The sequence below is a fragment of the Arachis hypogaea genome, chromosome 3 (genome assembly GCF_003086295.3).
Source record: "Arachis hypogaea cultivar Tifrunner chromosome 3, arahy.Tifrunner.gnm2.J5K5, whole genome shotgun sequence".
Taxonomy (NCBI): Eukaryota; Viridiplantae; Streptophyta; class Magnoliopsida; order Fabales; family Fabaceae; genus Arachis; species Arachis hypogaea.
The window spans coordinates 64,364,037-64,376,343 of NC_092038.1; the positions used below are offsets into that span (position 1 = coordinate 64,364,037).

The following is a 12,307-nucleotide window of genomic DNA, read 5'->3' on the forward strand; positions in this document are numbered from 1 at the left end:
CATGCCATTATCAAGATGAACCACCTTCCTACCATGAACCCTTTCTCCAAAATAATGCACCCCCTATCCACCCCAAACCTCCATGGAGAACACACTTACCTCTCTCATTGGTCGCACCTCTGAACTCCAAAATCTTATATCCCGCATGGACCAACACTCTACCTCGAATACTCAACCCTCAAGCTCCAGTGCACTTCCTTTTCAACCACTTAATGATCCACCCATCCCATCACCACCATCCATGGAAGAGCACCCACATCCATCAATTCAAAAGCAATATGATCCCAATGATGCTATTGATATGGAACAAGAGAGAAGGGATCATCTTCACGAATCCATACTTCATAAGGAGTTAGAGGAAGCCCTAAAGGTGAAGGTAGTAGAGACCCTTGAAGTCGAAGGAGTGGTTGAAGAATTAGTGAAGAAAGACATCAAGGAGGAGTTTGATTTTGTCATAGAGCAAGAAGAGGCCCAAAATGTGGAGATAGGAGAGACCCTTGAAGATGAAAGAATAGTTGAAAAGAGTTGTCATGGAAAGAAAATCATCAGGGATGAGTACGATTTTATATTAGAACTACTGGACAAAGCAGTAATTATTAAAGAGGAAAAAGTGGTTGAAGACTTGGGAGATGCTGAACCTCCATGGGAAAGTCAAGACATAGAGCCTCCTACCAAGACTGTTGCATTTGGTGTTGAGGAAGGTGTACAACCTCCAAGGCATATCATAGTTGAAGACTTGGAAGAGGTTGATCAAGAGATGGAGATTCAATAAGAAGAAGAACAACCCCCCATGCCCTTGGTGAGCAATGAAGAAGAGATTGAATTGAAAGAAAGCTACCAAGAGGAAGAGGTTGATATTGAAGAAGCTTGTAAAGAGGTGTTAGTTGTCAAAGAAGAACACAACAGAGTGGAGCTTGCAAGTTCATTCGAAACCCCTCCCCCTGAGTTGCCATCATCCTTCACAACATTCAAGTGGGTAAAATTCATATCCCTTAGCTTTCTAATTCCACTTGAATATGGGCTACTGGAGACGGATGGTCAACTTAGAGCTCTTTGTGGCATTAAGAGTAAGAGGAAGATGGTCAATGGTAAGAATTGTCCTGCAAGGTTCATTATGGTTGGAAGCTTTAAGTTTAAACGCAAAGGTTAGTGTAGAGCTCAAATGAATGGGTCTAGGAAGTTGTTTGGACGCTTCAGTAAGAATTCTAAGGCTAAACCACCCAGATGGAATCATGATAATCAACTTGAAGATGGGTGTAGAAACAAGATTTGGGATCCGGGAATATATGAGGATCAAATTTGGGAGCTCAAAGCTTGTGAAGAACTCCATCAAAGCTTGAGAAATTTACTTGGTATTGATAGAGCTTATTGGAAGTCCAAGCATTGGTTGAAGTTTCAGGATGAGTTCAAGCACAAGCCGCCATGACAAGGAGCTCACCGAATGTCCAACTTGAGGACTTTAACTAAAAGTGCTAGGTGGGAGACAACCCACCGCGGTATGATCGTTCCATTTTCAATTTTATTTTGTTTTATTTGTTTTTGAGTTTTCTTTTATTTAATTGAACCTGGGACTATTCTTAGCATCCACATTAGCATTGCATTTTGCATCCTGCATATATTAAAAAAAACACGCACGTGACGCGTAAGCGTCGCTGACGCATTGATGAGCGGATATTTTATACGCTTTTTGGGGGTAATTTCATGTAGATTTTAGCATGTTTTAATTAGTTTTTAGTAGAATAATATTAGTTTTTAGGCAAAAGTCATATTTCTGGACTTTACTATGAGTTTGTGTGTTTTTCTGTGATTTCAGGTATTTTCTGGCTGAAATTGAGGGAGCTGAGCAAAAATCTGAGTTAGGCTGAAAAAGGACTGCTGATGCTGTTGGATCCTGACCTCCCTGCACTCGAAATGGATTTTCTGGAGCTACAGGAGTCCAATTGGTGCGCTCTCAATGGCGTTGGAAAGTAGACATCCAGGGCTTTCCAGCCATATATAATAGTCCATACTTTGCGCGAAGATAGACGACGTAACTTGGCGTTGAACGCCAAGTACATGCTGCTGTCTGGAGTTAAACGCCAGAAAAACGTCATAATCCGGAGTTGAACGCCCAAAACACATTATAACTTGGAGTTCAACTCCAAGAAAAGCCTCAGCACGTGGATAGCTTTAGTCTCAGCCCTAGCACACACCAAGTGGGCCCCAGAAGTGGATTTCTGCACCAATTATCTTAGTTTACTCATATTCTGTAAACCTAGGTTACTAGTTTACTATTTAAACAACTTTTAGAGACTTATCTTGTACCTGATGACATTTTCAGATCTGAATTACATACTTTTTGACGGCATGAGTCTCTAAACTCCATTGTTGGGGGTGAGGAGCTCTGCAGCGTCTCGATGATTTAATACAATTCCTTTGTTTTCCAATCAAACACGCTTGTTCTTATCTAAGATGTTTATTCGCGCTTAACTATGGAGAAGGTGATGATCGGTGACACTCATCACCTTTCTCAATCCATGAACGTGTGCCTGACAACCACCTCCGTTCTACATCAGATTGAATAAACATCTCTTAGATTCCTTAATCAGAATCTTCGTGGTATAAGCCGGATTAATGGCAGCATTCATGAGAATCCGGAAAGTCTAAACCTTGTCTGTGGTATTCCGAGTAGGATTCTGGGATTGAATGACTGTGACGAGCTTCAAACTCCTGAAGGCTGGGCGTTAGTGACAGACGCAAAAGAATCAATAGATTCTACTCCAACCTGATTGAGAACCGACAGATGATTAGCCGTGCTGTGACAGAGCATAGGAACGTTTTCACTGAGAGGATGGGAAGTAACCATTGACAACGGTGACACCCTACATAGAGCTTGCCATGGAAGGGACCATGCGTGTGGGAAGAGGATTTCAAGGAAAAGTAGAAAATCAAAGGACAAAGCATCTCCAAGACTCCGACATATTTCTCATTACTGCACACTAAGTAACGATTTGATTCTCTCTTATTTTTCTTACAATTTTAAATACTTTGACTTCTTACAATTAAATCCAAATAACCTTATTGGCCTCCTGACTAAGATTAATAAAATAAACATTGATTGCTTTAAACCAATAATCTCCGTGGGATCGACCCTTACTCACGTAAGGTATTACTTGGACGACCCAGTGCACTTGCTGGTTAGTTGTGCGAATCACAAATTCGTGCACCATGCATCCGCGTCATAAGTGCATTAGGAAGAAAAGAAAAGTGAACAGAAAGTCACGCGAAAGCGTGGCTGGAGGCGTGCCTTTGGCAAAAATGGATCCAGGCGACCGCGTCGCTGACGCGTTCACATCGTTTGCGAAATAGCCTCCCCACGCGTCCGCGTCACCCACGAGAACGCATGGCCCTGTAAAATCGACGTAAACGGGTGTATGGCAGCAAGTTGTGATGGAGTGGGGCTGGAAGCACAAACCCCATCATGCGTACGCGTCACCCACGCGTCCGCGTCACTTACAAATCGCGCCAACCGTGCGAACGCATGCTCCATGCGTCCACATCACCTGCGCCGCACAGCTTATCCAAATCACCGCCAACTATCTTACCTTTTCTTCCCCAAATCTAAATTATTTCTTTCCCTTCTTTTTCTTTTTCTTTCTTTTTCTTTTAATTGGTGTTGGAAATTTATTTGGGTCATTATTTTGCTTGTGGATTATTAAGGAATTGTTTGACAATTATATATTACTTTTTATAAGGTTGCTTGTATGCCCAATTTAATACTTTCAATAACTTATTTACCATGCATGCTAAGTGTTTGTGAAAAAGCTCGTATGGCATCATACACTACTTTTATATTATCCTACTACTTTAATGCCTGTTTTTCACAAAACCCCTTTTATATTTTATTAATTAAAATATAATTGTCAATAGAAACAAATTGTTAGTTTGAAAGAGATGATAATCTAACTTGGGTATTTAATGCTTGATCTATGCTACTCATGCCTTTGCCAGCATGCCAATAAACATCTTGCATTTAATAGCCATCACATGCAGTTGCCATATTTCTAATTGATGAACTTTTCACATGTAGTCATGACCATGTGTTAACAACATCCTTCTTTACCGTGCATTGATTATCACTTGTACCATCCTCTTCTTTGCTCTAACCCTTAGTTTTAAAAGTTACTTTCTTTTTCCCTTTTCAGGATGGCCATCAAGAAGGGTAAAGAGAAAGCTACTCCCAAACCACCGGCAAGGAAAGAAACAAAAAGAGCACTAGCTGAGGAACCACAACCCCCGTCCACTTGTACATCTCTGCATGCACCGAGGATGGTACAATCTTTAAGTGTGGGGAGGTCGATACCGACTTCCAGGGGTTAGTTTCCTTCTTTTCAATGCTAATATTCTATTTTCTTTGTTTGTTCATTGCTACATTTGCATATTTGATTGCATGTTTGTTTGATTTGATGCATTTAGTTACTACTTGGTTGAAGTAATATTTTCTTGAACAAGAAAATTTTATAGTATTTCACTGGTGCACGAAATTGTGATCTCTAATAATGGCATTTAACTTGGTATACGTGTTTATAACTCAGCACTTTCTTCACAACCTCACACAACTAACCAGTAAGTGCACTGGGTCGTCCAAGTAATAAAACTTATGTGAGTAAGGGTCGATCCCACGGAGATTGTTGGTATGAAGCAAGTTATGTAAATCATTGGTGGGAATTTCAGATAGGAGTATGGAGATGCTGTGTTCCGTCTGAATCTTTGCTTTCCTACTACCTTTATCCAATCCTTCTTATTCCTTTCCATGGCAAGCTGTATGTAGGGCATCACCATTGTCAATGGCTACATCCCATCTTCTCAGTGAAAATGGTCCAAATGCTCTGTCACATCACGACTAATCATATGTCGGTTCTCGATTAACAATCGTAAGTTTGAAGCTCGTCATAGTCATTCAATCCCTGAATCCTACTCAAAATACCACAGACAAGGTTTAGACTTTCCAGATTCTCATGAATGCTGCCATCAATTCTAGCTTATACCACGAAGATTCTGATTAAGGAATCTAAGAGATATGCGTTTGGTCTGAGGTAGAATGGAAGTGGTTGTCAGTCACGCGTTCATAGGTGAGAATGATGATGAGTGTCTCGGATCATCACATTCGTCATGGTTAAGTGCAACGAATATCTTAGAACAGGAATAAACTGAATTGAATAGAAAATAGTAGTAATTGCATTAAAACTTGAGGTACAACAGAGCTCCACACCCTTAATCTATGGTGTGTAGACACTCCACCGTTGAAAATACATAAGTGATGAAGGTCCAGGCATGGCCAAATGGCCAGCCCCCAAAATGTGATCAATAGTCTCCTAAGATGAATAATGGAATAAAACCGAGACCAAAGATGTGGTCAAAGACCGAATGGTCAAAAAGACACCTAGTACAATAGTAAAATGTCCTATTTATACTAGACTAGCTACTAGGGTTTACAGAAGTAAGTAATTGATGTAGAAATCCTCTTCCGGGGCCCACTTGGTGTGTGCTTGGTCTGAGCTTGAGCTTTACACGTGCAGAGGCTTCTTTTGGAGTTGAATGCCAAGTTGTAACGTGTTTTTGGCGCTCAACTCTGGTTTGTGACGTGTTTCTGGCGTTTGACTCTAGAATGCAGCATGGAACTGACGTTGAGCGCCAGTTTATGTCATCTAATCTTGAATAAAGTATGAAATATTAAATATTTCTGAAAAGCTCTGGATGTCTACTTTCCAACGCCGTTGAGAGCGGGCCATTTGGAGTTCGGTAGCTCCAGAAAATCCATTTCGAGTGCAGGGAGGTCAGAATCCAACAGCATCAGCAGTCCTTTGTCAGCCTTTTATCAGAGTTTTGCTCAGGTCCCTCAATTTCAGCCAGAAATTATCTGAAATCATAGAAAAACACACAAACTCATAGTAAAGTCCAGAAATGTGAATTTAGCATAAAAACTAATGAAAACATCCCTAAAAGTAACTATATCCTTCTAAAAACTACCTAAAAACAATGCCAAAAAGCGTATAAATTATCCGCTCATCACAACACCAAACTTAAATTGTTGCTTGTCCCCAAGCAACTGAAAATCAAATAGGATAAAAAGAAGAGAATATACTATAAAGCTCAAAATATCAATGAATATTAATTCTAATTAGATGAGCGGGACTTGTAGCTTTTTGCTTTTGAACAGTTTTGGCATCTCACTTTATCCTTTGAAGTTTAGAATGATTGGCATCTCTAGGAACTTAGAATTTCAGATAGTGTTATTGATTCTCCTAGTTAAGTTTGTTGATTCTTGAACACAGCTATTTTTATGAGTCTTGGCCGTGGCGCTAAGCACTTTGTTTTCCAGTATTACCACCGGATACATAAATGCCACAGACACATGACTGGGTGAACCTTTTCAGATTGTGACTTAGCTTTGCTAAAGTCCCCAGTTAGAGGTGTCCAGAGCTCTTAAGCACACTCTTTTTGCTTTGGATCATGACTTTAACCACTCAGTCTCAAGCTTTTCACTTGGACCTGCATGCCACAAGCACATGGTTAGGGACAGCTTGATTTAACCGCTTAGGCCTGGATTTTATTTCCTTGGGCCCTCCTATCCATTGATGCTCAAAGCCTTGGATCCTTTTTATCCTTGCCTTTTGGTTTTAAGGGCTATTGGCTTTTTTACTGCTTTTTCTTGCTTCAAGAATCAATTTCATGATTTTTCAGATTATCAATAGCATTTCACTTTGTTCATCATTCTTTCAAGAGCCAACAATTTTAACATTCATAAACAACAAGGTAAAAAATATGCACTGTTCAAGCATTCATTCAGAAAACAAAAAGTATTGTCACCATATCAATATAATTAAACTAAATTCATGGATAAATTCGAAATTCATGTACTTCTTATTCTTTTTGTATTAAAAACATGTTTCATCTAAGAAAGGTGAAGGCTTCATGGAATTATTCATAGCTTTAAGACATAGTTACTACATACTAATGATCATGTTATAAGGACACAAACATAGATAACATAAAGCTTAAAAACCGAAAAAAATAGAGAAATAAGAACAAGGAATGAGTCCACCTTAGTGATGGTGGCACTTTCTTCTTGAAGAACCAATGATGTCCTTTAGCTCTTCTATGTCTCTTCCTTGCCTTTGTTGCTCCTCCCTCGTTGCTCTTTGATCTTCTCTAATTTCATGGAGAATGATGGAGTGCTCTTGATGTTCCACCCGCAATTGATCCATATTGTAACTCAAATCTTCTAGAGAAGTGTTGAGTTGTTCCCAATAATTGTTGGGAGGAAAGTGCATCCCTTGAGGCATCTCTGAGATTTCTTGGTGATGAGCTTCCTCATGCGTCTCTTGGGATCCATGAGTGGGCTCTCTTGTTTGCTCCATCCTCTTCTTAGTGATGGGCTTGTCCTCTTCAATAAGGATGTCTCCTTCTATGATAACTCCAGCTGAGTAACATAGATGGCAAATAAGATGAGGAAAGGCTAGCCTTGCCATGGTGGAGGACTTTTTGGCTATTTTGTAGAATTCAAGGGAGATGACTTCATGAACTTCTACTTCCTCTCCATTCATGATGCTATGAATCATGATGGCCCGATCCACAGTAACTTTGGATCGATTGCTAGTGGGGATGATGGAGTGTTGGATGAACTCCAACTATCCTCTAGCCACAGGCTTGAGGTCCAATCTTCTTAATTGAATCGGCTTGCCTTTGGAGTCTCTTTTTCATTGAGCTCCTTCAACACATATGTCCATAAGGACTTGGTCCAACCTTTGATCAAAGTTGACCCTTCTAGTGTAGGGGCGTGCATCTCCTTGCATCATGGGCAAGTTAAACGCCAACCTTACATTTTTTGGACTGAAATCTAAGTATTTCCCCCGAACCATTGTAAGATAATTCTTTGGATTCGGGTTCACACTTTGATTATGGTTCCTAGTGATCCATGTATTGGCATAGAACTCTTGAACCATTAAGATTCCGACTTGTTGAATGGGGTTGGTCAGAACTTCCTAACTTCTTCTTTGGATCTCATGTCGGATCTCCGGATACTCATTTTTCTTGGGTTTGAAAGGGACCTTAGGGATCACCTTCTTGGCCACAACATCATAGAAGTGGTCTTGATGGGCTTTAGAGATGAATCTCTCCATCTCCCATGACTCGGAGGTGGAAGCTTTTGTCTTCCCTTTTCCTTTTCTAGAGGTTTCTCCGGCCTTAGGTGCCATAGGTGGTTATGGAAAAACAAAAAAGCTATGCTTTTACCACACCAAACTTAGAATATTGCTCGCCCTCGAGTAAGAGAAGAAAGAATAGATGAAGAAGAAGAAAATATGGAGGAGAAGGAGAGAGGGTTGTGTTTTGGCCAAGGAGGAGAAGATAGGGTAGTGTTGTGTGAAAATGAAGAAGAATGGAGGGGTTTATATAGTGGAGGGAGAGGGAGTAGGTTCGGATATTTAGGGTGGGTTTGGGTGGGAAAGAGATTTTGAATTTTGAAGGTAGGTGGGGTTTATGGGGAATAGTGGAAGGATGTGAGTGGTGAAGAGGTGATAGGGAAGAGAGATTGAGGTGATTGGTGAGGGGTTTCGGGGAAGAGTGTTATTGGATTGTGTGAAGAGGAGAGAAGGTGAGTTGAGGTAGGTGGGGATCCTGTGGGGTCCACAAATCCTAAGGTGTCAAGGATTTACATCCCTGCACCAATGAGGCGTGTAAAATGCCATCTGCATGCAATCCTGGCGTTTACCGCCAGATTGATGCTTGTTTCTGGCGTTGAACGCCAGCTTCATGCTTGTTTAGGGCGTTCAACGCCCATCTACAGCATATTTCTAGCGTTGAACGCCAGCTTTCCTCAATGTGCAATCCTGGCGTTTAAACGCCAGATTGCTGCGTGTTTCTGGTGTTCAACACCAGATCCATGCTCTGTTCTGGCGTTGAACGCCAGCCAGATGCTCCTTACTAAACGCCAGTAAGCCCTTCCTCTAGGGTGTGCTTTTTCTTCTGCTGTTTTTTATTCTGTTTTTAATTTTAGTATTTATTTTGTGAGTCCACATGATCATGAACCTAATAAAACATAAAAGAACAATAAAAGAAAAATAAAATTAGATAAATAAAAATTGGGTTGCCTCTCAATAAGCTCTTCTTTAATGTCAATAGCTTGACAGTGGGCTCTCATGGAGCCACATAGGTGATCAGCTCAATGTTGTAGACTCCCAACACCAAACTTAGAGTTTGGATATGGGGATTCAACACCAAACTTAGAGTTTGGCTGTAGCCTCCCAACACCAAACTTAGAGTTTGATTGGAGGGGCTTTGTTTGACTCTGTACTGAGAGAAGCTTTTCGTGCTTCCTCTCCATTGTTAAAGAAGAACACCCTTGGGTCTTAAACACAAGGTAGTCCCCATTCAACTGAAGGACTAATTCTCCTCTGTTAACATCTATCACAGCTCCTGTTGTGGCTAGGAAAGGTCTTCCAAGGATGATGCATTCATCCTCCTCCTTCCTAGTGTCTAATATTATGAAATCAGCAGGGATGTAAAGGCCTTCAACCTTTACCAACACGTCCTCTACCAATCCATAAGCGTGTCTTACTGACTTGTCTGCCATTTGCAATGAGAGTATGGCAGGCTGTACCTCAATGATCCCCAGCTTCTCCATTACAGAAAGTGGCATAAGATTTATGCCTGACCCTAAGTCACATAGAGCCTTTACAAAGGTCATGGTGCCTATGGTACATGGTATTAAGAATTTACCAGGATCTTGTTTCTTTTGAGGTAAAGTTTGCTGAACCCATGTATCTAGTTCACCAATGAGCAAGGGAGGTTCACCTTTCCAAGTCTCATTACCAAACAACTTGGCATTCAGCTTCATGATAGCTCCTAGATATTGAGCAACTTACTCTCTAGTTACATCTTCATCCTCTTCAGAGGAAGAATAATTTTCAGAGCTCATGAATGGCAGAAGGAGGTTTAATGGGATCTTTATGGTCTCTATATGACCTTCAAAGTCCTTTAAGTACTCAATAAGGAACTCCTTCTTGCTTGAGAGACGTCCCATGAGGTCTTCCTCATTGGGATTCACGTCCTCTCCTTCCTCTCTAGGTTCGGCCATGTTGATTATGTCAATAGCCTTGCTCTCTCTTTTTGGATTCTCTTTAGTATTGCTTGGGAGAGTACTAGGAGGAGTTTCAGTGACTTTCTTACTCAGCTGGCCCACTTGTGCCTCCAAATTTCTGATGGAGGACCTTGTTTCACTCATGAAACTTAAAATGGCCTTAGACAGATCAGAGACTATGTTTGCTAAGTTAGAGGTGCTCTGCTCAGAATTCTCTGTCTGTTGCTGAGAAGATGATGGAAAAGGCTTGCTATTGCTAAACCTATTTCTTCCACCATTATTAAAGCCTTGTTGAGGCTTTTGTTGATCCTTCCATGAGAAATTTGGATGATTTCTCCATGAGAGGTTATAGGTGTTGCCAAAGGCTTCCCACATGTAATTTACCTCTGCCATTGCAGGGTTTTCAGGATCATAAGCTTCTTCTTTAGAAGATGCCTCTTTAGTGCTGTTGGATGCATTTTGTCATCCATTCAGACTTTGAGAAATCATATTGACTTGCTGAGTCAACATTTTGTTCTGAGCCAATATGGCATTCAGAGCATCAATTTCAAGAACTCCCTTCCTCTGATGCATCCCATTATTCACGGAATTCCTCTCAGAAGTGTACATGAATTGGTTATTTGTAACCATTTCAATAAGTTCCTGAGCTTCTGCAGGCGTTTTCTTTAGGTGAATGGATCCACCTGCAGAATGGTCCAGTGATATATTAGAGAACTCAGACAGACCATAATAGAATATATCTATCATGGTCCATTCTGAAAACATGTCAGAAGGACACTTTTTGGTCATCTGCTTGTATCTTTCCCAAGCTTCATAGAGGGATTCACCATCTTTTTGCTTGAAGGTTTGAACGTCCACTCTAAGCTTGCTCAGCTTTTGAGGAGGAAAGAATTTAACCAAGAAGGCCGTGACCAGCTTATCCCAAGAGTCCAGGCTATCCTTAGGTTGTGAGTCCAACCATGTTCTAGCTCTGTCTCTTACAGCAAAAGGGAAAAGCATGAGCTTGTAGACTTTAGGATCTACTCCATTAGTCTTAACAGTCTCATAGATCTGTAAGAACTCAGTTAAAAACTGGTAGGCATCTTCTGATGGAAGTCCATGAAACTTGCAGTTTTGTTGCATTAGAGCAACTAGTTGAGGTTTCAGCTCAAAATTGTTTGCTCCAATGGCAGGAATTGAGATGCTTTTTTCATCAAACTTGGAAGTAGGTGTAGTATAATCACCAAGTATCCTCCTTGCATTATTGTTGTTGGGTTCGGTTACCATATCCTTTTCTTATTCGAAAATTTCAATAAGGTTGTCTCTGAATTGTTGTAGTTTAGCTTCTCTTAGTTTCCTCTTCAGAGTCCTTTTAGGTTCAGGATCAGCTTCAACAAGAATGCCTTTTTCCTTGTTCCTGCTTATATGAGAGAGAAGAGAACAGAAAAAGAAGAGGAATCCTCTATGTCATAGTATAGAGATTCCTTTATGTTAGTAAAAGAAGAAAGGGAATAAGAGTGAAGACGAATGAATAATCCAAACACAAGGGTGAGGATAGGAGCAGAGATTTGAGGTGAAGAGAAGTGTTAGTAAATGAATAAATAAATAGAATAAGATGAGAGAGAGAAGTTTTTGAAAATAATTTCTGAGAAGGAGTTAATGATTTTCGAAAATTAAAGAAGAATTAAAATTAAAATTAAAATTTAAAACAATTAGTTAATTAAAAAGAATTTTGAAAAAGGATGAAATATTTTCGAAAAATTGATAGGGAAAATTAGTTAGGTGGTTTTGAAAAAGATAAGAAACAAATAAAAAGTCAATTAGTTAGTTGAAAAAGATTTGAAACTTAATTTTGAAAAGATAAGAAGATAAGAAGATATTTTGAAATCAAATTTTTGAAAAAGATAAAATTTAAAAATATATGATAAAAAGATATGATTAAAAAGATATGGTTGGAAAAGATTTAATTTTTTTTAAATTGATTACTTGACTAACAAGAAACTAAAAGATATGATTCTAGAATTTAAAGATTGAACCTTTCTTAACAAGAAAGTAACAAACTTCAAATTTTTGAATCAATCATATTAATTGTTAGTAAAGTTTTCGAAATTTTGAAATAAAGATAAGAAAAAGATTTTGAAAATAAATTTTAACAATTTTCGAAAATAATAAAAAAAAAGGAAAAAGATTTGATTTTTGAAAAAGATT

General features: G+C 39.6%; 1 non-coding gene across 1 annotated transcript; it reads left to right on the forward strand.

The window, feature by feature from the left end:
• Positions 1–10,883: 10,883 nt before the first annotated feature.
• Positions 10,884–10,987, forward strand: LOC112793505 (small nucleolar RNA R71). The gene has a single exon (XR_003198191.1). It is a non-coding gene; the product is annotated as a small nucleolar RNA R71 (small nucleolar RNA).
• Positions 10,988–12,307: the final 1,320 nt, after the last annotated feature.